Genomic DNA, 4,749 nt, shown 5'->3' with positions numbered 1-4,749 from the left:
GTATTTGCTAAGCTGAATCAAACAGATCTCCAAATTTCGATTTGTACAAGTTCTAGATCTCAAAATTTTTGAAAACTTCAAATCTCTATGGTCTAGACGTTTAAACATGCAATTAAACTACCCAGAAGTCTAGTCTTAAGTCCAAAGACAATCTTCAATCATCCTAAGGTGTTTAAGAAAACCCTAAATCTTAGTTCTTAAGAAAAAGTGAGAAATTTGAGCTCATACCTTGATGAAGTTGTTATGTGATGACAGATTTGAAATCTTTTTGGAAAAAGAGAGACAGGTTCAAAAATTTGGAAGAGATTTGTCAGGTTTGAAATCTGGTCTTTTTCTCAAGATCTCCAAGCTTGTTGGGAAAGATGACGAGAAAGACATTTTTGATCTTTTAAATCCTCTTTTTCTTTTAAAAATGTGTTTTTCCTAAGAAAAATTTATTTATAAAAGTTTATAAGACTTACCTAGCGTGTTTAACACGGAAATTATGCTTCGGAAACTTTCCGGTTAAGTCCCAAAATAAAACGGGAGATTGAAGTTCTAGTTTACGGGAAACAGAGAAAACTCGCCTCGAAACCAAACAAAGGCCGGCCGCGGGCCAGGCGCACGCGACCGCGGTAGAGAAGACTTGGACCGCAGGCGAGGGACGTGAGCCGCGGTGATTGCTGGTCCGGCCGCAGCTGAATTGATCGCGGCCGCGGCGAATACATCCGGGAACTCCCAGTCTCTCCTATTTTCCTGTTTTGTTATATCTTTTTGTGTTTTCTGATTTTTTTTTTAATGTTTTTGGTTTTTTTATGGGTTTTATGAAAGCCTGAAATGCATAAAAAAAAAATCAAATAGAAAATAAATAAAAAGAAAAGAAAATCATACCAAATGGGTTGCCTCCCATTAAGCGCTTTTGTTTAAAGTCTTTTAGCTAGTCTCTTGGCAGGATTATGATTGATAAGAAGAGACATGATCTCTTGAATTAGGAGTCTTTGGGATCCTTCTTTGCCTGAACTTTGGATTTTCTTCATCTTGAACCACAATCTTCTTTCCTTTCTTAAAGATTTTTGCATCTTTGAAGACATGTCTTGTCTTCTCAACAAATCCTTCAAGATTTTTCTCTTTCTCCTTGCTGATATCTGGTGGCATCACTATCTTGATCTTCTCAAATTGCCTGGATGCAAGTGCTTTTAGTTCCTTTTTGTCATCCAACACCTTCTCCTTGTTCTTGTCTTTTCGATTTGGAGCTGGGTCTGGTGTGGTCTTATAGAACTTTTTCCTGTCCACATTTAAGAAAACTAAACAGCGATTTGCATGGTCAATAACAACACCTACAGTAGCTAAGAATGGGCAACCAAATATCAAAGGTCTATCATTGTCTTTGTCCATCTCCAAAACTTAAAAATCGGCTGGGATTATTTTGTTTCCAATGACCAGTGGCAAGTCTTGGATCATTCCTTCTGTTCTTTTTTTAGATGAATTACCAAAGATTATCCTTACTGGAGATGAGACAAATGTACCTATACCAAGTTTCTCAGCAACAGATTTTGACATGACATTCACATTAGCACCAGAATCACATAAACAATCTGAAAATTCAATTCCAGAAATTGAACAAGTGAAAGAGAAACGCCCTGGATCCTTAGACTTTTTCAGTCTTTGGTCAGGTAAGCGTTTGGGTACCTTAACTGGAGTGACTGGGCTTCTCTCATGGTTGGTTTTAATTTCCTCCAAGAGAGGTTCAGGTGTCGATTTTTTCTTGAAGTCTGCCACAGGTTCTTCTTCCAAAACTGCTGTCATAGTATTGCAGAAGTTCTTTGGATTGTCTTCCACACTTCCTGGTAAGACTCCTTTTTGTCTTTTCATTGAATCTGCAGTTTGACCTATCTGATGTTCCAACTTCTTGACATGGGTTGCAAGAGATATAAACTTCCCATTCAAGTCATTGTACATACAATCGATCCTTACTCCCATTTCTCTTATCGACTTTTCATTACCTTGAGTTCCCTGCATCACAGTTTGTTCAAGTGATTTTACCTGGTCACTTAGCTGGGAAATGGTTGCTTCTAATGAGTTATTCTGTGCTTGTTGAGGATTGAAAGGTGGTCTTTGCTGGAAGTTTCCTCCTCCAAAGTTCCCATTTTGAAACTTGTTTTGAAAACTTCTTTGCTGCTGTGGATAACGTTGGTTCTGAGAGTTCTCAGCTCCTTGATTCCTGTATGAGAGATTGTTGAAGCTGGCACCAGAATTTCTGAAGTTGTTGTTGAAGGCTGGGCTGAATCGGTTATTGTATGCATGGGCTCCCATGAAATTGATTTCCTCTTCTTGGTACATGCCATCATCTTCATATCTTCCATCTTCTTCATTTCCTGCAGCAGTAACACAAGCATGTATATTCTTATTTTGAGACTTAAGAAGTTGACTTACCATGCTTTTTAGCTCAGAAATCACCTTTGATTCATGACTAATGATAGTCTTCATTGATCTGTCATAATCAGAGTGGTTGTTGCGGTTAGCTACAGCCAAGTTTTCGATGAGTGCTCTCCCTTATGGTATAGTTTTTGAACTGAAATCCCCATTGCTGGCAGTGTCAAGAGAAAGTTGATACTTCTGCTGAAGTCCTTTGTAGAAAGTGCTTAACAGGTTTGCTCCAGAGAAACCATGATGAGGGCAGTCTCTCTCATACTCTTTAAATCGCTCCCACACTTCATAGAATAATTCTATTGGGCCTTGTTGGAAACTTTGTATCTTGTTTCTCATCTGGTTCGATCTTGTCTTGGTGTAGAAGTGGTTCAGGAAAGCTGTCTTGCATTCTTCCCATGAAGTAATAGAACGATATGACATAGATTTTAACCATCTAAAAGCTTTATCACTTAGAGAGAAAGGAAAGAGCTTACATTTCACATAGTCCACAGTTTCTAGAGTTGTTTTCACCATTCCACAGATTTCTTGGATGCTCAGTAGAGATTCCATGGAATTGATTTTGCTTCACCAAAGAAACTATTTGTGGCTTTATCTTGTGGTCTCCTCTTGCTAGAACAGGGATTTGAATAGCTGATCTATTCTGAAAGTGTTGGTGAGGTGCATCAAAATCGGCAATAAGCCTATTTCGTGGCTGTCTTCTTGCAGGATTGGCAAGTTGTATTGGTCGATTGACTTCTCTAACAACTGGTGAAACAATGTTTTTCATCATTCCTTCTTCCTTCAGCATCGACCTGGTCTTGTCTCCTTTGATTATCAGCGGCTTGAGCAGCATTCCTGGAGATTTGGTTTCCCTCTGCATCGAGTTGTTGCTGACCATCTCATTCATGGGCAGGATCTCGATCATCACCATGAACAGAATTATGGGTCATCGTCTCCAATGTGATCCTCCTGATCACGATTTAAAAGATCTTCACGATGGGCATTCAGATTGGCCGTCTTGAGCGTTCTTTGTCAGAGTTTTCGAAGTTCTCTTTCTTGTTTGTCAATCTCGTCTAAGGGCTGTACGATATTAGCTGGATTTCTCATAGTTTTCATGCACCTGAGAGCCAAAAAATCAAAGATGAAAAGAAAAGTTAGAAAATCTCCAGCAGAACTCGAAAATCTTGTGGTCTAGGATTGAAATTAGATTAAGAAATCAAGTCAACAGCGACAGATCCCCGGCAATGGCGCCAAAAACTTGATGTGAGTGCAGTGCGCAACACAAGTTTTACCCTAGACAAGCTGCAAGTGCACAGCGAACACAGTAGTACTTAGGAATCGAATCCACAGAGATCTGTGTGTTGAGGACTTCTAACTGATGCTAAAAACAATCGTAGATCTAATCTAAATAAAAAGGGGTTTTGTTTTGTCACTAAATCTAATTTTTTCAAAGAATTAAAAAGGCTTGAAAGAAAAATCGGTTGAAAACTTATATGAAAAGCGGCGCTGGGTTCAAGGTTCATCTTTAGGGTTCATGTTCTAAATCACAAGGAATCTAGGCAAGGATTTTCTATGACTATGAAACTAGGATAGACACATGTAAGATTAGCCAACTCTCGCCACCCTAATCATCTAATCACTTGTTCATGGCAATTAACTCTCGCTCTCATGCCAGAACAAGATCATGATCTTATGTCAGAACAAGATCATGTCTAATCATCTAATCTCGGCTTACGTATCTTCCGTAGGTAGCTTTCGTCTCGTACGACGGTGACATTCATAAGATCCAGTTCAGGCAACCCAGATACAACACTCTCGTGGTTCGGATTTAACCTAGGATCGGATTCTGGGTGATCAATCCAGAATTACCGCTTTGAGATTTGGATGAATGGGAGAATCATATTAAAAATAGAAATCCTTTTCCTAAAAACCTAGATGTCATTCGAACATGGGTTCCCTTTGGATTACCTTTTCACCCAACTAGGTGACTACTCAGACATGGCTGAGATAGACATCATCATCGGTTTAGAACTAAGAAGAAGAAAAGTAAAAGAAACAAAGTTGCAGAAAAACTTCTCTTATTGAAGACCAAGTGGTTATGGAGAACTTCTACAAATGCATAAAATAAAACCTAAAACTACAAATGAGTTCTCTCTCAAAGAGAAGAAAGAGGCTCTCCTACAAAAGACCTAAAAATGAGTATTTATAGTGTTTCTCCAAGTCTTGGGCGTCTAGGGCTTGTAAATTGGGTGCAAAAAGGGTCTTGGGCCTTAGTTGGGCTCCTGAGGTTCAGACATAGGTCCACCGGGGGTGAAACTTCTTGAGCCGCGGTGGGAAGAAGGCTGGCCGCGGGTGAAAGCA

At 39.4% G+C, this 4,749-nt stretch overlaps 1 non-coding gene across 1 annotated transcript; it reads left to right on the top strand.

The window, feature by feature from the left end:
- Positions 1-2,641: 2,641 nt before the first annotated feature.
- On the top strand, positions 2,642-2,747 carry LOC112087970. Its single transcript, XR_002900351.1, has one exon. It is a non-coding gene; the product is annotated as a small nucleolar RNA R71 (small nucleolar RNA).
- The last annotated feature ends 2,002 nt before the right edge of the window (positions 2,748-4,749 follow it).

This window comes from Eutrema salsugineum, unplaced genomic scaffold (genome assembly GCF_000478725.1).
Source record: "Eutrema salsugineum unplaced genomic scaffold, Eutsalg1_0 scaffold_150, whole genome shotgun sequence".
NCBI lineage: Eukaryota > Viridiplantae > Streptophyta > Magnoliopsida > Brassicales > Brassicaceae > Eutrema > Eutrema salsugineum.
This window is presented reverse-complemented; position numbering and strand designations above follow the sequence as displayed.